General features: G+C 47.2%; 1 protein-coding gene across 2 annotated transcripts in view; it reads right to left on the bottom strand.

Moving 5' to 3' along the window:
• The window catches only part of LOC143817530 (uncharacterized), a 129849-nt gene that overhangs the window by 67564 nt on the left and 38596 nt on the right, over positions 1–23689 (bottom strand). Inside the window, exons 2-3 of one of the 2 annotated variants that reach the window (XM_077299019.1) lie at positions 18142–18322; positions 17879–18031 (exon numbers count right to left, since the gene is read on the bottom strand). The gene's annotated coding sequence lies outside the window, so the exon portion shown is untranslated. The remainder of the gene's footprint in view (positions 1–17878; positions 18032–18141; positions 18323–23689) is intronic. The other variant, XM_077299020.1, reaches the window with a different exon arrangement.

Here is a 23689-nt window from a genome sequence, read left to right as displayed (position 1 = left end):
CCTCTCATCACCCAGAATCCTCCTGTGTATACTGTATAATCTCCCAGCAGTCTCCTCTCATCACCCAGAATCCTCCAGTGTATACTGTGTAATCTCCCAGCAGTCTCCTCTCTTCTCATCACCCAGAAACCTCCAGTGTATAATCTCCCAGCAGTCTCCTCTCCTCTCATCACACAGAATCCTCCAGCAGATTCCTCTCCTCGCATCACCCAGAATCCTCCAGTGTATACTGTATAATCTCCCAGCAGTCTCCTCTCCTCTCATCACCCAGAATCCTCCAGTGTATACTGTATAATCTCCCCGCAGTCTCCTCTCATCACCCAGAATCCTCCAGTGTATACTGTATAATCTCCCAGCAGTCTCCTCATCTACCATCACCCAGAATCCTCCAGTGCATACTGTATAATCTCCCAGCAGTCTCCTCTCATCACCCAGAATCCTCCAGTGTATACTGTATAATCCCCCAGCAGTCTCCTCTCATCATCCAGAATCCACCAGTGTATACTGTATAATCTCCCAGAAGTCTCCTCTCATCACCCAGAATCCTCCAGTGTATACAGTATAATCTCCCAGCAGCCTCCTCTCATCACCCAGAATCCTCCAGTGTATACTGTATAATCTCCCAGCAGTCTCCTCTACTATCACCCAGAATCCTCCAGTGTATACTGTATAATCTCCCAGCAGTCTCCTCTCATCACCCAGAATCCTCCAGTGTATACTGTATAATCCCCCAGCAGTCTCCTCTCATCACCCAGAATCCTCCAGTGTATAATGTATAATCTCCCAGCAGTCTCCTCTCATCACCCAGAATCCTCCAGTGTCTACTGTATAATCTCCCAGCAGTCTCCTCTCATCACCCAGAATCCTCCAGTGTATACTGTATAATCCCCCAGCAGTCTCCTCTCCTCACCCAGAATCCTCCAGTGTATACTGTATAATCTCCCAGCAGTCTCCTCTCATCACCCAGAATCCTCCAGTGTATACAGTATAATCCCCCAGCAGTCTCCTCTCCTCACCCAGAATCCTCCAGTGTATACTGTGTAATCTCCCAGCAGTCTCCTCTCATCACCCAGAATCCTCTAGTGTATACTGTATAATCCCCCAGCAGTCTCCTCTCCTCACCCAGAATCCTCCAGTGTATACAGTATAATCCCCCAGCAGTCTCCTCTCCTCACCCAGAATCCTCCAGTGTATACTGTGTAATCTCCCAGCAGTCTCCTCTCATCACCCAGAATCCTCCAGTGTATACTGTATAATCTCCCAGCAGTCTCCTCTCATCACCCAGAATCCTCTAGTGTATACTGTATAATCTCCCAGCAGTCTCCTCTCATCACCCAGAATCCTCCAGTGTATACAGTATAATCTCCCAGCAGTCTCCTCTCATCACCCAGAATCCCCCAGTGTATACTGTATAATCTCCCAGCAGTCTCCTCTCCTCTCATCACCCAGAATCCCCCAGTGTATACTGTGTAATCTCCGAGCAGTCTCCTCTCCTCTCATCACCCAGAATCCTCCAGTGTATACTGTATAATCTCCCAGCAGTCTCCTCTCCTCACATCACCCAGAATCCTCCAGTGTATACTGTATAATCTCCCAGCAGTCTCCTCTCATCACCCAGAATCCTCCAGTGTATACTGTATAATCTCCCAGCAGTCTCATCACCCAGAATCCTCCAGTGTATACTGTATAATCTCCCAGCAGTCTCATCACCCAGAATCCTCCAGTGTATACTGTATAATCTCCCAGCAGTCTCCTCTCCTCACCCAGAATCCCCCAGTGTATACTGTATAATCTCCCAGCAGTCTCCTCTCATCACCCAGAATCCTCCAGTGTATACTGTATAATCTCCCAGCAGTCTCCTCTCATCACCCAGAATCCTCCAGTGTGTACTGTAGAATCTCCCAGCAGTCTCCTCATCACCCAGAATCCTCCAGTGTGTACTGTATAATCTCCCAGCAGTCTCCTCTCATCACCCAGAATCCTCCTGTGTATACTGTATAATCTCCCAGCAGTCTCCTCTCATCACCCAGAATCCTCCAGTGTACCCTGTATAATCTCCCAGCAGTCTCCTCTCCTCTCATCACCCAGAATCCTCCAGTGTATACTGTATAATCTCCCAGCAGTCTCCTCTCCTCACATCACCCAGAATCCTCCAGTGTATACTGTATAATCTCCCAGCAGTCTCCTCTCATCACCCAGAATCCTCCAGTGTATACTGTATAATCTCCCAGCAGTCTCCTCTCATCACCCAGAATCCTCCAGTGTATACTGTATAATCTCCCAGCAGTCTCCTCTCATCACCCAGAATCCTCCAGTGTATACTGCATAATCTCACAGCAGTCTCCTCTCATCATCCAGAATCCTCCAGTGTATACTGTGTAATCTCCCAGCAGTCTCCTCTCATCACCCAGAATCCTCCAGTGTATACTGTATAATCTCCCAGCAGTCTCCTCTCATCACCCAGAATCCTCCAGTGTATACTGTATAATCTCCCAGCAGTCTCCTCTCATCACCCAGAATCCCCCAGTGTATACTGTATAATCTCCCAGCAGTCTCCTCTCATCACCCAGAATCCTCCAGTGTATACTGCATAATCTCACAGCAGTCTCCTCTCATCATCCAGAATCCTCCAGTGTATACTGTGTAATCTCCCAGCAGTCTCCTCTCATCACCCAGAATCCTCCAGTGTATACTGTATAATCTCCCAGCAGTCTCCTCTCATCACCCAGAATCCTCCAGTGTATACTGTATAATCTCCCAGCAATCTCCTCTCCTGTCACCCAGAATCCTCCAGTGTACACTGTATAATCCCCCAGCAGTCTCCTCTCCTCACCCAGAATCCTCCAGTGTATACTGTATAATCTCCCAGCAGTCTCCTCTCCTCACCCAGAATCTTCCAGTGTATACTGTGTAATCTCCCAGCAGTCTCCTCTCCTATCACCCAGAATCCTCCAGTGTACACTGTATAATCCCCCAGCAGTCTCCTCTCCTCACCCAGAATCTTCCAGTGTATACTGTATAATCTCCCAGCAGTCTCCTCTCATCACCCAGAATCCCCCAGTGTATACTGTATAATCTCCCAGCAGTCTCCTCTCTTCTCATCACCCAGAAACCTCCAGTGTATAATCTCCCAGCAGTCTCCTCTCTCTCATCACCCAGAATCCCCCAGTGTATACTGTGTAATCTCCCAGCAGTCTCCTCTCTTCTCATCACCCAGAAACCTCCAGTGTATAATCTCCCAGCAGTCTCCTCTCCTCTCATCACCCAGAATCCTCCAGTGTATACTGTATAATCTCCCAGCAGTCTCCTCTCCTCACATCACCCAGAATCCTCCAGTGTATACTGTATAATCTCCCAGCAGTCTCATCACCCAGAATCCTCCAGTGTATACTGTATAATCTCCCAGCAGTCTCCTCTCATCACCCAGAATCCCTCCAGTGTATACTGTATAATCTCCCAGCAGTCTCATCACCCAGAATCCTCCAGTGTATACTGTATAATCTCCCAGCAGTCTCCTCATCACCCAGAATCCTCCAGTGTATACTGTATAATCTCCCAGCAGTCTCCTCTCCTCACCCAGAATCCCCCAGTGTATACTGTATAATCTCCCAGCAGTCTCCTCTCATGACCCAGAATCCTCCAGTGTATAATGTATAATCTCCCAGCACTCTCCTCTCATCACCCAGAATCCTCCAGTGTCTACTGTATAATCTCCCAGCAGTCTCCTCTCATCACCCAGAATCCTCCAGTGTATACTGTATAATCCCCCAGCAGTCTCCTCTCCTCACCCAGAATCCTCCAGTGTATACTGTATAATCTCCCAGCAGTCTCCTCTCCTCACCCAGAATCCTCCAGTGTATACTGTGTAATCTCCCAGCAGTCTCCTCTCATCACCCAGAATCCTCCAGTGTATACTGTATAATCTCGCAGCAGTCTCCTCTCATCACCCAGAATCCTCTAGTGTATACTGTATAATCTCCCAGCAGTCTCCTCTCATCACCCAGAATCCTCCAGTGTATACAGTATAATCTCCCAGCAGTCTCCTCTCCTCTCATCACCCAGAAACCTCCAGTGTATAATCTCCCAGCAGTCTCATCTCCTCACCCAGAATCCTCCAGTGTATACTGTATAATCTCCCAGCAGTCTCCTCTCATCACATCACCCAGAATCCTCCAGTGTATACTGTGTAATCTCCGAGCAGTCTCCTCTCTTCTCATCACCCAGAAACCTCCAGTGTATAATCTCCCAGCAGTCTCCTCTCCTCACCCAGAATCCTCCAGTGTATACTGTATAATCTCCCAGCAGTCTCCTCTCCTCACATCACCCAGAATCCTCCAGTGTATACTGTGTAATCTCCGAGCAGTCTCCTCTCTTCTCATCACCCAGAAACCTCCAGTGTATAATCTCCCAGCAGTCTCCTCTCCTCACCCAGAATCCTCCAGTGTATACTGTATAATCTCCCAGCAGTCTCCTCTCCTCACATCACCCAGAATCCTCCAGTGTATACTGTATAATCTCCCAGCAGTCTCCTCTCATCACCCAGAATCCTCCAGTGTATACTGTATAATCTCCCAGCAGTCTCATCACCCAGAATCCTCCAGTGTATACTGTATAATCTCCCAGCAGTCTCCTCATCACCCAGAATCCTCCAGTGTATACTGTATAATCTCCCAGCAGTCTCCTCTCATCACCCAGAATCCTCCAGTGTGTACTGTAGAATCTCCCAGCAGTCTCATCACCCAGAATCCTCCAGTGTGTACTGTATAATCTCCCAGCAGTCTCCTCTCATCACCCAGAATCCTCCAGTGTATACTGTATAATCTCCCAGCAGTCTCCTCTCATCACCCAGAATCCTCCAGTGTATACTGTATAATCTCCCAGCAGTCTCCTCTCATCACCCAGAATCCTCCAGTGTATACTGTATAATCTCCCAGCAGTCTCCTCTCATCACCCAGAATCCTCCAGTGTATACTGTATAATCTCCCAGCAGTCTCCTCTCATCACCCAGAATCCTCCAGTGTGTACTGTAGAATCTCCCAGCAGTCTCATCACCCAGAATCCTCCAGTGTGTACTGTATAATCTCCCAGCAGTCTCCTCTCATCACCCAGAATCCTCCTGTGTATACTGTATAATCTCCCAGCAGTCTCCTCTCATCACCCAGAATCCTCCAGTGTATACTGTATAATCTCCCAGCAGTCTCCTCTCATCACCCAGAATCCTCCAGTGTATACTGTATAATCTCCCAGCAGTCTCCTCTCATCACCCAGAATCCTCCAGTGTATACTGTATAATCTCCCAGCAGTCTCCTCTCATCACCCAGAATCCTCCAGTGTATACTGTATAATCTCCCAGCAGTCTCCTCTCCTCACATCACCCAGAATCCTCCAGTATATACTGTATAATCTCCCAGCAGTCTCCTCTCCGCTCACCCATAATCCTCCAGTATATACTGTATAATCTCCCAGCAGTCTCCTCTCCGCTCACCCATAATCCTCCAGTGTATACTGTATAATCTCCCAGCAGTCTCCTCTCATCACCCAGAATCCTCCAGTGTGTACTGTAGAATCTCCCAGCAGTCTCATCACCCAGAATCCTCCAGTGTGTACTGTATAATCTCCCAGCAGTCTCCTCTCATCACCCAGAATCCTCCAGTGTATCCTGTATAATCTCCCAGCAGTCTCCTCTCATCACCCAGAATCCTCCAGTGTATACTGCATAATCTCACAGCAGTCTCCTCTCATCATCCAGAATCCTCCAGTGTATACTGTGTAATCTCCCAGCAGTCTCCTCTTATCACCCAGAATCCTCCAGTGTATACTGTATAATCTCCCAGCAGTCTCCTCTCATCACCCAGAATCCTCCAGTGTATACTGTATAATCTCCCAGCAGTCTCCTCTCATCACCCAGAATCCTCCAGTGTATACTGTATAATCTCCCAGCAGTCTCCTCTTATCACCCAGAATCCTCCAGTGTATACTGTATAATCTCCCAGCAGTCTCCTCTCATCACCCAGAATCCTCCAGTGTATACTGTATAATCTCCCAGCAGTCTCCTCTCATCACCCAGAATCCTCCAGTGTATACTGTATAATCTCCCAGCAGTCTCCTCTCATCACCCAGAATCCTCCAGTGTATACTGTATAATCTCCCAGCAGTCTCCTCTCCTGTCACCCAGAATCCTCCAGTGTACACTGTATAATCCCCCAGCAGTCTCCTCTCCTCACCCAGAATCCTCCAGTGTATACTGTATAATCTCCCAGCAGTCTCCTCTCCTCACCCAGAATCTTCCAGTGTATACTGTGTAATCTCCCAGCAGTCTCCTCTCCTATCACCCAGAATCCTCCAGTGTACACTGTATAATCCCCCAGCAGTCTCCTCTCCTCACCCAGAATCCTCCAGTGTATACAGTATAATCCCCCAGCAGTCTCCTCTCCTCACCCAGAATCTTCCAGTGTATACTGTGTAATCTCCCAGCAGTCTCCTCTCATCACCCAGAATCCTCCAGTGTATACTGTATAATCTCCCAGCAGTCTCCTCTCATCACCGAGAATCCTCTAGTGTATACTGTATAATCTCCCAGCAGTCTCCTCTCATCACCCAGAATCCTCCAGTGTATACAGTATAATCTCCCAGCAGTCTCCTCTCATCACCCAGAATCCCCCAGTGTATACTGTATAATCTCCCAGCAGTCTCCTCTCTTCTCATCACCCAGAAACCTCCAGTGTATAATCTCCCAGCAGTCTCCTCTCCTCTCATCACCCAGAATCCCCCAGTGTATACTGTGTAATCTCCCAGCAGTCTCCTCTCTTCTCATCACCCAGAAACCTCCAGTGTATAATCTGCCAGCAGTCTCCTCTCCTCTCATCACCCAGAATCCTCCAGTGTATACTGTATAATCTCCCAGCAGTCTCCTCTCCTCACATCACCCAGAATCCTCCAGTGTATACTGTATAATCTCCCAGCATTCTCCTCATCACCCAGAATCCTCCAGTGTATACTGTATAATCTCCCAGCAGTCTCATCTCATCACCCAGAATCCTCCAGTGTATACTGTATAATCTCCCAGCAGTCTCATCACCCAGAATCCTCCAGTGTATACTGTATAATCTCCCAGCAGTCTCATCACCCAGAATCCTCCAGTGTATACTGTATAATCTCCCAGCAGTCTCCTCTCCTCACCCAGAATCCCCCAGTGTATACTGTATAATCTCCCAGCAGTCTCCTCTCATCACCCAGAATCCTCCAGTGTATACTGTATAATCTCCCAGCAGTCTCCTCTCATCACCCAGAATCCCCCAGTGTATACTGTGTAATCTCCCAGCAGTCTCCTCTCATCACCCAGAATCCCTCCAGTGTATACTGTATAATCTCCCAGCAGTCTCCTCTCATCACCCAGAATCCTCCAGTGTATACTGTATAATCTCCCAGCAGTCTCCTCTCATCACCCAGAATCCTCCAGTGTATACTGTATAATCTCCCAGCAGTCTCCTCTCATCACCCAGAATCCCCCAGTGTATACTGTGTAATCTCCCAGCAGTCTCCTCTCATCACCCAGAATCCTCCAGTGTATACTGTATAATCTCCCAGCAGTCTCCTCTCATCACCCAGAATCCTCCAGTGTATACTGTATAATCTCCCAGCAGTCTCCTCTCATCACCCAGAATCCCCCAGTGTATACTGTGTAATCTCCCAGCAGTCTCCTCTCATCACCCAGAATCCTCCAGTGTATACTGTATAATCTCCCAGCAGTCTCCTCTCATCACCCAGAATCCTCCAGTGTGTACTGTATAATCTCCCAGCAGTCTCCTCTCATCACCCAGAATCCTCCAGTGTATACTGTATAATCTCCCAGCAGTCTCCTCTCATCACCCAGAATCCTCCAGTGTATACTGTATAATCTCCCAGCAGTCTCCTCACATCACCCAGAATCCTCCAGTGTATACAGTATAATCTCCCAGCAGTCTCCTCACATCACCCAGAATCCTCCAGTGTATACTGTATAATTTCCCAGCAGTCTCCTCTCATCACCCAGAATCCTCCAGTGTATACTGTATAATCTCCCAGCAGTCTCCTCTCATCACCCAGAATCCTCCAGTGTACCCTGTATAATCTCCCAGCAGTCTCCTCTCATCACCCAGAATCCTCCAGTGTATACTGTATAATCTGCCAGCAGTCTCCTCTCCGCTCATCACCCAGAATCCTCCAGTGTATACTGTATAATCTCCCAGCAGTCTCCTCTCATCACCCAGAATCCTCCAGTGTATACTGTATAATCTCCCAGCAGTCTCCTCTCATCACCCAGAATCCTCCAGTGTATACTGTATAATCTCCCAGCAGTCTCCTCTCATCACCCAGAATCCTCCAGTGTATACTGTATAATCTCCCAGCAGTCTCCTCTCATCACCCAGAATCCTCCAGTGTATACTGTATAATCTCCCAGCAGTCTCCTCTCATCACTCAGAATCCTCCAGTGTGTACTGTATAATCTCCCAGCAGTCTCCTCTCATCACCCAGAATCCTCCAGTGTATACTGTATAATCTCCCAGCAGTCTCCTCTCCTCTCATCACCCAGAATCCTCCAGTGTATACTGTATAATCTCCCAGCAGTCTCCTCTCATCACCCAGAATCCTCCAGTGTATACTGTATAATCTCCCAGCAGTCTCCTCTCATCACCCAGAATCCTCCAGTGTATACTGTATAATCTCCCAGCAGTCTCCTCTCATCACCCAGAATCCTCCAGTGTATACTGTATAATCTCCCAGCAGTCTCCTCTCATCACCCAGAATCCTCCAGTGTACACTGTATAATCTCCCAGCAGTCTCCTCTCATCACCCAGAATCCTCCAGTGTGTACTGTAGAATCTCCCAGCAGTCTCCTCTCATCACCCAGAATCCTCCAGTGTATACTGTATAATCTCCCAGCAGTCTCCTCTCATCACCCAGAATCCCCCAGTGTATACTGTGTAATCTCCCAGCAGTCTCCTCTCATCACCCAGAATCCTCCAGTGTATACTGTATAATCTCCCAGCAGTCTCCTCTCATCACCCAGAATCCTCCAGTGTGTACTGTATAATCTCCCAGCAGTCTCCTCTCATCACCCAGAATCCTCCAGTGTATACTGTATAATCTCCCAGCAGTCTCCTCTCATCACCCAGAATCCTCCAGTGTATACTGTATAATCTCCCAGCAGTCTCCTCACATCACCCAGAATCCTCCAGTGTATACAGTATAATCTCCCAGCAGTCTCCTCACATCACCCAGAATCCTCCAGTGTATACTGTATAATTTCCCAGCAGTCTCCTCTCATCACCCAGAATCCTCCAGTGTGTAGAGATTAGACTGAAAGAATCCATTGTGTCTTTGTCCTGAAACATCTGACTTCTTATCAGAAGAAACTAGAGCAAAGTTGACATTTCTTTTTTATGGACGCATTCCTTCTCGACTGATGTAACTTTTTACCTACATACTAGAGGTCGTAAATTTCACAGTATAGATAAGCTTTGTAAGAGAATATGAGCGCTTGTGCGCATGTCTTAAAATGTATAACTCTTCTCTGTATAAAGGAGGGGTGAGCACCCGGTGAGTCAGACGGGCTCCTGAGCTTTCCCTGTTATGATCACACAATCTTTTGTGTTGCGTGTCATTCACTCGGATGCCTACTTCTAGTAAGCCAGGGACTGAAAAGGACTTAACATTTCTTGGCGCCTGAACAGGGACCTGAGGAGAGAGTGTTTGCTCGAGATTTACCTGCGGATACGGACAACGGAGATCTGGGATAATGGACGGCAAATGAACTGAAATACCTGGCCAGGTAAGAGACATTATTAGTTCTCTTTTATCTGCCCTGTATTATCCGAAAGATCTCTATGAGCCGTGTCACGCTGGGTTAGTCTAGTAGTGAGTAGATACCTATAAAACTCGGGTTACCATATTGTATAGATTTATGAGTCTAGTCCCTGGCAGTGTGTGAGCAGTGTGTGAACAGTGTGTGAGCAGTGTGAAGGTTGTGACATGTTGTGAAAGAAGAATAGAAGTACGTAGAACAATAAGCCACGATTGTTAGAACAAGGTTATTGGTGAAGTCAGCCTAACTGGGTTATGAGGTAGCGTCCTTCTGGGAGACCTCCGCCCATGCTTGACTCTCCTATAGAACTTGTTTCTACATTCCCTGGATAAGGTGTGATAGAATGAGCCCAGGACGCGGTTTTCATGAGCCTGGGACAAGTATGCTAACTGACACAGAAAGTTTTGTGATCTGTATGGTGTTGCTGGGTTTGTGTGCATAATAGCACTTAAGTACGTCCTGCATATTAGAAGAAACGGAGCAGACGAGCTCTTCAATATTTTAGCTCCCTAGGAGAGAAGGCAACGAGACGCCACCAACAGAGGAAGTGGTTGTCCAAACGTCACCTGGGGTAGAAATAGCAAATATTGAAAGGATATTTTAGCTCCCTAGGAGAGAAGGCAACGAGACATCACCACAGTGATTGTCCAAACGTCACCTGGGGTAGAAATAGCTAAAATGAGAAATAAACAGACCAAAACTGTCTTAGGACAAGTGGAAGCAGCAGATATCATACAGGAAAGATGTGGAAAGGCAGTCAGAAGTCAGATTAGAAGAGTGAGAGGAAAATTGGGAATTTCAGAAGCACTTATGTTCAGTACAGAATGGGAAAGACTGAGTAAAGAACGAGGTGGAATTATTAAAGACAATGGGTGGGAAGAAATCATACATTGTATGATAGAGGTCTCAAAAACAGCAAAAGAGGAGAATTGGAAGTATGATCCAGACACTTCCAAATGGATCATGGGAAAGGGAAAAAGTTGTGACATAATCCCACCACCTTACCTAGATCCAAAAGCCCAATCATTTGTACCATCTGGAAGAGCAGAAGGAGGAAAACAATTTCCAGCCTTGTATCCCAATCTTGGTGGGGTAGGAGGATGGGAATGTTCACACTGTGGACAACAAAATCCAGATTGGAGAAATGATTGCCTAGCCTGTGGTACACCTAGATATGGCGCTGTACTTGCCCCTGTTAGGGTAGTACCAAGACCTTTTAGAGAAGCTGGTGCTGACGGGGTAATGAACACCAGATATCATCAGACCAGACAATACTTTCCTTGGTCCCCTGCTGAGGGTATGTCCCTCTTACATAACGCACCAGATCCTGTCCAGTTTCCAGTTAGATTTGCACAATACATACAACAAATCATGCAGACTCATGCTGGGGTCTGGGCGGACGGGGAAGAATTATGTAGAATGAAAATGTCCCCCGGACTTTTTCAGGAATTATTGACACACTTACAGCCCAATAGACCAGTGGCAGAAGGGGGTGCCTTACAGACAGAAGCATCAGGTACCCAGTTCACAGAGGCATTAATAATTTTCATGAGGGGAAAACAGAGGGAAAGGGGGTCTACAGGTGTGATTATGCAGAAATTTGGGCAAAGTATTGAAGAATATAGTCAAGAACTAGAAAATAGCTTTAGGGATGAAGGATTGGATATGACTGATGCTTCAGTAAGGAGACTTTTTACAAAACAATTAATAGAGGGGCTAGATCCGAAAATCAGAGAAAAATTTAAATCCTCTACTCCAGATTGGAGAACAATTGAACAACCAAATATTGTGAAACAGCGATGTTTAGGAATAGCCATGGATATGAGAGAGAATCATAAGCCTGTTAGAATAGCACAAGCTAATACAGGAGGAAGAGTGAGACACAATTTTCCTTGCCACTACTGTAAAAAGCCAGGTCATTTCCAAAGAGAGTGCAGGAAGAAGTTGGCAGATATAAAGTCAGGCAAATTTGTTCCCAGAAATAACCCTTCCCAAACGGACAACCAGCAGAAATCTACCATCATAGATGGTCCCATATCAGATTCAGATTGACTCGATGTGTTACAAACTTCCCTACCAGCTAGGAGACCTATGATACAGGTGAATGTGGGGGGGGAGAGAGATTCCATTTTTGATAGATACAGGTGCAACTTCCTCAATTTTGAATCAAGATTTTCTTCCGAATCCGGAAGATATTTCAGAACAAACAACTTTTGCTGAGGGTTATGATGGGGTAATTCGAACACTGCCATATACTGTGCCCCTAGAGGTCTCATTAGGACCTAAATGTTTTGCATCCAGATTTTTATATGCCAGAGGTGCCCCAACATGTTTGTTAGGAACTAATGTACTAAAGAAATTAGAAGCTAACATCAATTTTAGGGAAGATGGCACAGTTATGCTGACTATCCCTGATGATGCAGAATCATTAGAACAATATGTCAGAATTCAGGCTTTTGAGGATTATGCTGAAGAAAAAGAGTACACCACAGATCTAGACCTCTCAATGGTCCCAGAAACACTGTGGGCACAGGGTGACACTGATGTGGGATTATTGCATATTTCTCCTGTAAATTTATCTGTGCAACCAGGAGCTGTTCTCCCACAGCTCAGACAATACCCTGTGAGTGCCCAGCAGGAACTAGCGATTACAAAACAGATAGAGGGATATAGAGAGAAAGGAGTTTTGGTAGAGATACAATCACCTGCTAACACTCCTCTGTATCCAGTCAAGAAGAGAACTCTTGATAAGAGTTCTATGCCCAAATATCGTATGGTACATGATCTAAGAGAAATAAACAAAGTTCTAGATCCAATCACCCCAGTTGTACCCAATCCTCATACGTTACTATCACAGATACCAGCCAGTTCTCAAGTGTTTACTGTAATAGATCTTTCAAATGCATTTTTCTCGGTTCCTTTACACCAAGACAGTTGGCATTTGTTTGCATTTACATTTAAGGGCAAACAGTTGGCGTGGACACGCCTTCCACAGGGAATGATACACTCCCCTACTCTTTATTCAAATGCCCTACAAACAGTTCTTCAGAGGTTTGGACCTGAAACACAGGTAGTAATTTTGCAGTATGTGGATGACATACTACTTTGCTGCCCAGATCTAAAAACCGCAGAAAGGTCTACTGTGAGTTTACTATGTTTTCTAGGAAAAGAAGGGTGTAAAGTGAATAGACAAAAGCTACAAGTTTGTCAGACCAAAGTGGTCTTTCTAGGTCATTGCATTTCTCAAGGTAAAAAGCATCTTACACCTCAAAGAACTGAAGCAATAAGACAGATGAATGAGCCTAGAAATCATAAACAGCTACGAGCATTTTTAGGAATAGTGTCTCATTGTAGACAATGGATTATACATGCCAGTCAATTAATGCAACCACTGTATGACTGTGTAAAAAATGAACCTTATTTGTTGACAAAAGAAGGTCAGATTTCATTCCAACAATTAAAAGATGCCCTTGTTTCAGCTCCAGCGTTAGGGCTACCAGACTATCACATTTGCTAGGCTTCAGACTCTTAATTTAGCAACACTGCTACCTCTCGAGTCTGAAGGGGGGAATAAGGACACTGATCCACACGCAAATTTTTTCCCTACAGACACACATGATTGTACAGAGCTCATTTTACAAGAAACGGTAGGCTTACCCAATGTATCCGAAACACCACTTCAAAATCCAGATTTAGAGCTGTTTATAGATGGTAGTAGGTTTGCAGATGACACAGGTAACTTTCATACAGGGTATGCAGTTGTGTCAGAATCTGAAACTCTCAAAGCACAACCTCTTCCACCGAAACAGTCTGCACAAGAAGCAGAACTGACAGCATTGATTGAAGCGCTAAAAATAGCTGAGAATCAGACAGCTAATATATACACTGATTCTAGGTATGCACATGGTATTGTGTTTGATTTTGGAGTAATCTGGAGAGCTAGAGGTTACATGACAGCGTCAGGACAACCTGTAAAACATGCTTCTTTGATCAAACAGATCTTAGAGGCTGCACAAGAAACAAAAGAAGTAGCAGTAATCAAGGTAGCTGCACATGTGAGACTCGACACTAGGGAATCTAGGGGAAATGATAGGGCTGATAAAGCAGCCAAGGCAGCAGCAGTCAAACCCTTACAACAGGTTCATACTGTAAACCCCACAGAAAATACTGAAGATAGACTGAGACAAGCACAGGAAGATGCAGGAGAAGAGGAGAGGGACAGGTGGAAAAAGGAAGGGGCAGAAGAACAAGCAGGAATTTGGAAGAAAGATGGACTAATATGTCTACCTAGAGCCTGGTATCCGATTGTAGTTGGTGGACTGCACCACCCTACTCATGTGTCTGCAAATGCAATGACACTACTGGCAAAGCAAGTCTGGTTGGCTCCAGGTTTTGGCAACTACGCAAGAGACTATTGTGCTGCATGCGTTATATGCCTGGCACATAATCCCGGACAGACAACAAAGACCCCTATGAAGCACCACGTCCGACCTCTCTATCCGTTTCAGCGATTACAAATAGACTTTATCCAGCTGCCAAAAAGTAATGGGTATGAGTATGTGTTGGTGTGTGTGGACATGTTCCCAGGGTGGCCAGAGGCCTATCCAGTTCGGAAGGCTTCAGCTAAAAACACTGCTGTAAAGCTAGTTGCCGAACTGATACCCCGTTACGGTCTCCCTGAAGTGATCGAGTCAGATAGGGGTACTCATTTCACTGGAGAAATATTTCAAAATGTACTGAAAATGTTGGGTGTTGAAAGTCAGTTACACACTCCATACCATCCTCAAAGTTCTGGAAAGGTGGAACGCATGAATGGAACTTTAAAATTAAAAATACAGAAAGCCATGGCTGAAACAGGAAAGCCTTGGACAGAATGCCTTCCACTGGCCCTTTATTCAATACGCAATACCCCAAGGGGTAAGACTAAACTGTCTCCATATGAAATTTTGTTTGGCAGGACTGCCAATTTAGGATGTTATTTTCCACAACAACTTGTGTTAAATATTGAGTCATTGACTTCTTATGTGCAAAATCTTCAGAAACAATTAACTAAGGTGCATGCACAAGTTTTTTGCTTCCCTTCCAGATCCTGACAACATTGAAGGAAGTCACAAGTTGGAACCAGGTGATCAAGTCTATGTAAAAAGACACACCAGAAAGGCTCTTGAACCAAGGTTTGACGGACCCTTCCAAGTCCTGTTGACAACACCTACATCAGTCAAGCTCGAAGGAAAGGCATCATGGATACATGCAAGCCATTGCAAAAGAGCAGTATAAAACTCAGAATATTGATGTTAATAGTATTAACCTCAACGGAGGCATGGGATAGACTGAATTCTTTAACCCCTTTGAATAATAGATTCGTGCAACATCATAGAAAATTAGTACATGACATTTAAATTAAAGGACGTACAACGACTCAGAGATCAGTATGACAAAGATAATGACCAGAATAAGGATAGCTGGTGGTCAGATACCTTTTCTTTTCTTAACCCAGCCAACTGGTTCAGAGGAATCGGCGGGTGGGTTGCTGGGATTATGCAGAGCATAATACATATAGTTATAATTATTGTAGTCATATACGTACTATTCCAGATTGTGCTCAAGGGTATCTCAGTATGCACAGATAAACTTTGTGTAATAGATGCAAGAGTATAAAGTTTTTTTTTTCTTTATTCTTATGTTATCCTCTAGTGATTCTAATTAATATTACTGTACTAATCTTTGTTTTTTTATATTTTAGTATACTTATTGCAAAACAAAGAAAAGGTTGTGAGAGTTAAACGGAAGAATTGATACTAGATTTGATTCTCTTATTAATGATATAAGCGTGTACATGTGTAATACCAAAAATAAAGGCTTTGTCTTTGGCCCTTTGGTAATTAATAAAAAAAGAATATGTCAAAGGGGGGAATTGTAGAGATTAGACTGAAAGAATCCATTGTGTCTTTGTCCTGAAACATCTGACTTCTTATCAGAAGAAACTAGAGCAAAGTTGACATTTCTTTTTTATGGACGCATTCCTTCTCGACTGATGTAACTTTTTACCTACATACTAGAGGTCGTAAATTTCACAGTATAGATAAGCTTTGTAAGAGAATATGAGCGCTTGTGCGCATGTCTTAAAATGTATAACTCTTCTCTGTATAAAGGAGGGGTGAGCACCCGGTGAGTCAGACGGGCTCCTGAGCTTTCCCTGTTATGATCACACAATCTTTTGTGTTGCGTGTCATTCACTCGGATGCCTACTTCTAGTAAGCCAGGGACTGAAAAGGACTTAACAAGTGTATACTGTATAATCTCCCAGCAGTCTCCTCTCATCACCCAGAATCCTCCAGTGTACCCTGTATAATCTCCCAGCAGTCTCCTCTCATCACCCAGAATCCTCCAGTGTATACTGTATAATCTGCCAGCAGTCTCCTCTCCGCTCATCACCCAGAATCCTCCAGTGTATACTGTATAATCTCCCAGCAGTCTCCTCTCATCACCCAGAATCCTCCAGTGTATACTGTATAATCTCCCAGCAGTCTCCTCTCATCACCCAGAATCCCCCAGTGTATACTATATAATCTCCCAGCAGTCTCCTCTCATCACCCAGAATCCTCCAGTGTATACTGTATAATCTCCCAGCAGTCTCCTCTCATCACCCAGAATCCTCCAGTGTCTACTGTATAATCTCCCAGCAGTCTCCTCTCCTCACCCAGAATCCTCCAGTGTATACAGTATAATCTCCCAGAAGTCTCCTCTCATCACCCAGAATCCTCCAGTGTATACTGTATAATCTCCCAGCAGTCTCCTCTCATCACCCAGAATCCTCCAGTGTATACTGTATAATCTCCCAGCAGTCTCCTCTCATCACCCAGAATCCTCCAGTGTATACTGTATAATCTCCCAGCAGTCTCCTCTCATCACCCAGAATCCTCCAGTGTATACTGTATAATCTCCCAGCAGTCTCCTCTCATCACCCAGAATCCTCCAGTGTATACTGTATAATCTCCCAGCAGTCTCCTCTCATCACCCAGAATCCTCCAGTGTATACTGTATAATCTCCCAGCAGTCTCCTCTCATCACCCAGAATCCTCCAGTGTATACTGTATAATCTCCCAGCAGTCTCCTCTCCTCTCATCACCCAGAATCCTCCAGTGTATACTGTGTAATCTCCCAGCAGTCTCCTCTCATCACTCAGAATCCTCCAGTGTGTACTGTATAATCTCCCAGCAGTCTCCTCTCATCACCCAGAATCCTCCAGTGTATACTGTATAATCTCCCAGCAGTCTCCTCTCCTCTCATCACCCAGAATCCTCCAGTGTATACTGTATAATCTCCCAGCAGTCTCCTCTCATCACCCAGAATCCTCCAGTGTATACTGTATAATCTCCCAGCAGTCTCCTCTCATCACCCAGAATCCTCCAGTGTATACTGTATAATCTCCCAGCAGTCTCCTCTCATCACCCAGAATCCTCCAGTGTATACTGTATAATCTCCCAGCAGTCACCTCCCATCACCCAGAATCCTCCAGTGTATACTGTATAATCTCCCAGCAGTCTCCTCTCATCACCCAGAATCCTCCAGTGTATACTGTATAATCTCCCAGCAGTCTCCTCTCATCACCCAGAATCCTCCAGTGTACACTGTATAATCTCCCAGCAGTCTCCTCTCATCACCCAGAATCCTCCAGTGTGTACTGTAGAATCTCCCAGCAGTCTCCTCTCATCACCCAGAATCCTCCAGTGTATGCTGTATAATCTCCCAGCAGTCTCCTCTCCTCATCACCCAGAATCCTCCAGTATATACTGTATAATCTCCCAGCAGTCTCCTCTCCTCATCACCCAGAATCCTCCAGTATATACTGTATAATCTCCCAGCAGTCTCCTCTCCTCATCACCCAGAATCCTCCAGTGTATGCTGTATAATCTCCCAGCAGTCTCCTCTCATCACCCAGAATCCCCCAGTGTATACTGTATAATCCCCCAGCAGTCTCCTCTCATCACCCAGAATCCTCCAGTGTGTACTGTAGAATCTCCCAGCAGTCACCTCTCCATTTAGCAGCTCAGTGATCTTCTGGGCGAGTTGTACGATCTTCTTCTCTTGTATTGGGGGGTCCAGGGGGTTTGTGATGGGGACCTGGCCTCTGCTCCATGCTCCACAGACACACTCGCTGGACGTCTTCTTCACCACTCTGTGCTCCTGTGTATTGTGACAGACTCTGATCACTACATAGATTAGATTCATCCTTTGTCTTTCTGGTAATTTACTTCATTTATTTGAAAGATAAGAAGATTGTGTGAATCTCTCACCTCTCCAGTTATCAGGTCAATAATCTCTAGGGCGAGGATTAAGAGCCTTGTTTCCAGGTGGTCTCTGTCCTCACTCATACTTGGTGCATCATTCTTCCTCCTTATCTCCTTGTACAGATCCTCATGTCCCTCCAGATATTCCCACTCCTCCATGGAGAAAAAGTTTGCAACTTCCTGACACCTTATGGACACCAAGGAAAGAATACCATCCTTACTCAGAATCCTCCAGCATATACTGTGTAATCTCCCAGCAGTCTGCTCTCCACTCATCACCCAGAATCCTCCTGTCACGGGGTTTCCGCAACAGAGAGTAGCCGGAAGACAGCGCCGTCTGATTGTTTCTACTCCTGTGCTGAGAAGAAGTACTACTCTTTAATTTTAATGGTGTTTATTCCTTTAGGTAGAACAGGGGTTAATCAGCCTAAAGGTACCGTCACATTTAGCGACTCTGCAGCGATATAGGCAATGATGCCGATCGCTGCAGCGTCGCTGTGTGGTCGCTGGAGAGCTGTCACACAGACAGCTCTCCAGCGACCAACGATGCCGAAGTCCCCGGGTAACCAGGGTAAACATCGGGTTACTAAGCGCAGGGCCGCGCTTAGTAACCCGATGTTTACCCTGGTTACCAGTGTAAATGTAAAAAAAAAAAAACACTACATACTTACATTCCGGTGTCTGTCCCCCGGCCTCAGCTTCCATGCACTGTCTCAGCGCCGGCCGGCCGTAAAGCAGAGCGGTGACGTCACCGCTGTGCTTTACGGCCGGCCGGCGCTCACAGTCAGTGCGGGAAGCTGACGGCGAGGGGACAGACACCGGAATGTAAGTATGTAGTGTTTTTTTTTTGTTTTTTTTTACATTTACAATGGTAACCAGGGTAAACATCAGGTTACTAAGCGCGGCCCTGCGCTTAGTAACCCGATGTTTACCCTGGTTACCAGTGAAGACATCGCTGGATCGGTGTCACACACACCGATCCAGCGATGAAATAAAGTTCTGGCTTTTCTGCTCCGACCAGCGATGTCACAGCAGGATCCAGATCGCTGCTGCGTGTCAAACACAACGATATCGCTATCCAGGACGCTGCAACGTCACGGATCGCTAGCGATATCGTTGTTAAGTCGCTCAGTGTGAAGGTACCTTAAGTGGAAAACCCTGAGATCTCAGCTGAGCTCAGCCATTCCCTTTATAATCTGGCTCCTGATTCAAATCCATGTCAGAGCTATCAATTGCTGCATGGTTTAGGAGGAGAAGAGTTCACAGGAAAAGGAGTGCTGAAGGTGTTATATAATAATCTTATAATCTTTTATTTTTATATAGCGCTAACATATTCCACAGTGCTTTACAGTTTGCACACATTATCTGTGACTGTTGTGTGGTTTGTAAGTGTGGTAATTCCCTTCCCTCATCTAATTGGGTTTATTCCTCTTCCTCCACTCGCCGATGCATTCCTCTGTTATATGTGAGTGAGTATTTTGCAAGTTTGGTGCTTTCAGTTTACCCTAGTTGGTGTAGCCTTGTTTGTCAAGTTGGTGTACTGCTATGCACAGTAGCGACTCTCTTCCCTGGGTGGGGGGAAGAGAACAGACGGAGGGCTAACTCAGTAGATAAGGCAAGGGTGGTGGCCCCAGTATCTTCACCTTCAGAAGTATCCCGGGGAATAGGGTGAGCCAGGGCGCCCCTTAGTGTCAGGAACAGGGAAGGAGCCCCTATTCTCTGGTCACCCGACAGCTGTGTCGTGACACCTCCAGTGTATACTGTATAATCTCCCAGCAGTCACCTCTCCGCTCACCACCCAGAATCTTCCAGTGTAAAATCTCCCAGCAGTCTCCTCTCCTCTCACCCACGATCCTCCAGTTTATACTGTACAATCTCCCAGCAGTCTCCGCTCATCACCCAGAATTTTCCAGTGTATACTGTATAACCTCCCAGCAATCTCCTCGACTGTCATCACCCAGAATCCTAACCCAAATCTAAGACTGCGCCCCCACGATCAGGAAGGGCAGAGCTATTGACGCAGATCACCTGCCTTCTGCGATTCAAGCAGAGGATGGATTTATAGAAATCTCCTTCGCCTTGAGATTCTATTTCACGCTGTGTACACTCTCCGCGGTGCAGGATTACAAGCCGCAGCCTGTCAGGGTATGTGCCTAAGATCAGTAAGCGCTGTGGGTTGAATTCTGCGTACATTCTCCGCGATGCAGGATTCCAAGCCACAGCCTGTCAGGGTATGTGCCCACGATTAGTAAGTGCTGCGGGTTGGACGCTGTGTACACTCTCTGCAGTGTGGGATTCCAAGCCACAGCCTGTCAGGGTATGTGCCCACGATTAGTAAGTGCTGCGGGTTGGACGCTGTGTACACTCTCTGCAGTGTGGGATTCCAAGCCACAGCCTGTCAGGGTATGTGCCCACGATTAGTAAGTGCTGCGGGTTGGACGCTGTGTACACTCTCTGCAGTGTGGGATTCCAAGCCACAGCCTGTCAGGGTATGTGCCCACGATTAGTAAGTGCTGCGGGTTGGACGCTGTGTACACTCTCTGCGGTGCAGGATTACAATCTGCAGCCTGTCAGGGTATGTGCCCACGATTAGTAAGTGCTGCAGGTTGGATGCTGTATACACTCCATGGTGCAGGATTACAAGCCGCAACCTGTCAGGGTATGTGCCCCAGATCAGTAAGTGCTGCGGGTTGGACGCTGTGTACACTCTCTGCAGTGTGGGATTCCAAGCCACAGCCTGTCAGGGTATGTGCCCATGATCAGTAAGCGCTGCAGGTTGGATGCTGTATACACTCCATGGTGCAGGATTACAAGCCGCAACCTGTCAGGGTATGTGCCCCAGATCAGTAAGTGCTGCGGGTTGGACGCTGTGTACACTCTCTGCAGTGTGGGATTCCAAGCCACAGCCTGTCAGGGTATGTGCCCATGATCAGTAAGCGCTGCAGGTTGGATGCTGTATACACTCCATGGTGCAGGATTACAAGCCGCAACCTGTCAGGGTATGTGCCCCAGATCAGTAAGTGCTGCGGGTTGGACGCTGTGTACACTCTCTGCAGTGCAGGATTACAAGCTGCAGCCTGTCAGGGTATGTGCCCATGATCAGTAAGCGCTGCAGGTTGGATGCTGTATACACTCCATGGTGCAGGATTACAAGCCGCAACCTGTCAGGGTATGTGCCCACGATCAGTAAGAGCTGCGGGTTGGACGCTGTGTACACTCTCTGAGGTGCAGGATTACAAGCTGCAGCCTGTCAGGGTATGTGCCCACGATTAGTAAGTGCTGCGGGTTGGACGCTGTGTACACTCTCTGCAGTGTGGGATTCCAAGCCACAGCCTGTCAGGGTATGTGCCCACGATTAGTAAGTGCTGCGGGTTGGACGCTGTGTACACTCTCTGCAGTGTGGGATTCCAAGCCACAGCCTGTCAGGGTATGTGCCCACGATTAGTAAGTGCTGCGGGTTGGACGCTGTGTACACTCTCTGCAGTGTGGGATTCCAAGCCACAGCCTGTCAGGGTATGTGCCCATGATCAGTAAGCGCTGCAGGTTGGATGCTGTATACACTCCATGGTGCAGGATTACAAGCCGCAACCTGTCAGGGTATGTGCCCCAGATCAGTAAGTGCTGCGGGTTGGACACTGCGTACACTCTCCGCAGTGCATGATTGCGAGCCGCAGCGTATTGTAGTGCTGTCGCTCCTGCAGAGGTCTGATCCTCCTCTCCCGCGGCTGCCCCGCCATGCTTCCCATGCCCGGCCCCCTCCCCGCTCGGATACCTCGGGACCGGCACTGCTGCATGGTTCCCAGCGGAGACACTGATCCTCCGAAGTCTCCATCCTGACTCCTGCGCTTCCCTCCTCTGCTGCGGCTTCCTGGTTCCGGCAAGCAGCCTGCAGGGCTCCAGGCAAGGCTCTGAGGAAACGCCCGCTCCCTATCTCTTAAAGAGAGCAGTGCACCGTTTTCTAAAAAGGTTCCCAACCAATGGCTGAATGACCGGTACTATTTCAAGCACCTCTGCCCTTAGGGAGGTGCCTGAACAACAAGTGCTTCCTGTTGCTAGTTCCAGGTTCTCTGTATCAGCGTGTCCATGCTCTATCTGCATCACACCAATTACGATTTGTTGCCTCAGTGTGTCCGCCGTGCCTTTCCATGTCTTCTTGGATGTCGCCAGTACCACCTGCACCGGGTACATGCCAGCTGCTGCCCGTTATCCGCTTTGGCTGCTAATCAAATGCCAAGCTTCGCCATCTGCGGTTCCAGCCAGCCCGCCAGTTCAGCCGAGTCAGCTTCTACGTGTCCGGGGTCTAACTGGAGGTAGGGTTAACCACCAACCTTGCATCCCCTGGGCTTCCCAATCTGGTCCTGTTTGAAGGGTCTTGCTATGGGAGTCTGGGGCTCGCTTAGTCATGTCCCTTTCAGTACCCCCCAGACAGTGGTCCCGTGGTTCCACTAAAACTGCAATAAACGAATGTACACTTCAACATCTGTGCCTCCATTTCCATTCATTACAGATTGCTCAGGCCATGGCCTGCGGCCGCCGAGTTATACCAGGAAGTCACCCGCTTAGGGGACCAGCAGGAGAAGATCACAACTTATCTGCGGAACTTGTTGGCCCGCGTGGACTCGGCGACATCTTCGGCTTCATCTGTTCCAGCCCAGACTGCGACCACCTCCGTGGCTGGTTTCCAGGCTCTCAGCTACACGTCAGGTAAGGGGCCACGTCTGGCGGCTCCCACCCAGTTCGACGGCGATTCTGCCCAGTGCCGAGGGTTAATCAGTGCACACTGCACTTTGAACTTCTGGGCCATCTGTTTGCTTCCGATCCAGCTAAGGTAGCATTCATTATGTCTCATCTCGCTTGAGAAGCTCTCGCTTGGCAGAATCCATTGTGGGAGAGGAGATCCATTAGTTAACGACCTCCAGTCCTTCCTAGGGGTATTCTGCAGGACCTTTGACGAGCCCGGCCATACTACTTTAACAGCTTCCTCTCTTCTTCGCCTATGCCAGGAGGATCTCACCGTGGCTCAGTAAGCGGTTCGGTTTTGCACCCTGTCCTCCGAGTTGTCCTGGAATGACGAAGCGTTGGTGGCCACCTTCTGGGAGGGCCCGTCTGGTAGAATAAAGGACGAGCTGGCTGGATGGGACATTCCTACGTCTCTGGATGATCTGATATCCATGGCAACCCGAATTGACCTCTGATTTCAAGAGCGCTTCAGGGAGACCAAGTGGGAGAAGAAACCTTATCGCTTGGCACCCAGTTTCCAGAGGCCGGTTGTTTCTCAGAACTCTGCTTATTAGCCGAAGCCTATGCAACTTCACTGAGTGAACTTGGCCAAGTAGCGCCAGGAGGTGCGCCTCTCAGAGGGGCGCTGTTTCTACTGTGGCAGTTCCGAGCATCAGATCCACTCTTGTCCTGTGAGGCCGGGAAACTCCAGAGCCTAGGGTCGGTAGGAGAGGCTTCCCTGGCTGAGGACTGTTCCTCTCCATCTCTGCTGACGACTGTCATTGTCCTTCGGTACTGTCAGTTTTTTTGTGGCTGGCTACCTAGATTCCGGGTC

This window comes from Ranitomeya variabilis, chromosome 3 (assembly GCF_051348905.1).
Source record: "Ranitomeya variabilis isolate aRanVar5 chromosome 3, aRanVar5.hap1, whole genome shotgun sequence".
NCBI classification, from domain to species: Eukaryota; Metazoa; Chordata; class Amphibia; order Anura; family Dendrobatidae; genus Ranitomeya; species Ranitomeya variabilis.
The sequence above is the reverse complement of the archived record's forward strand: the minus strand, read 5'-3'. Positions and strand labels throughout refer to the sequence as shown.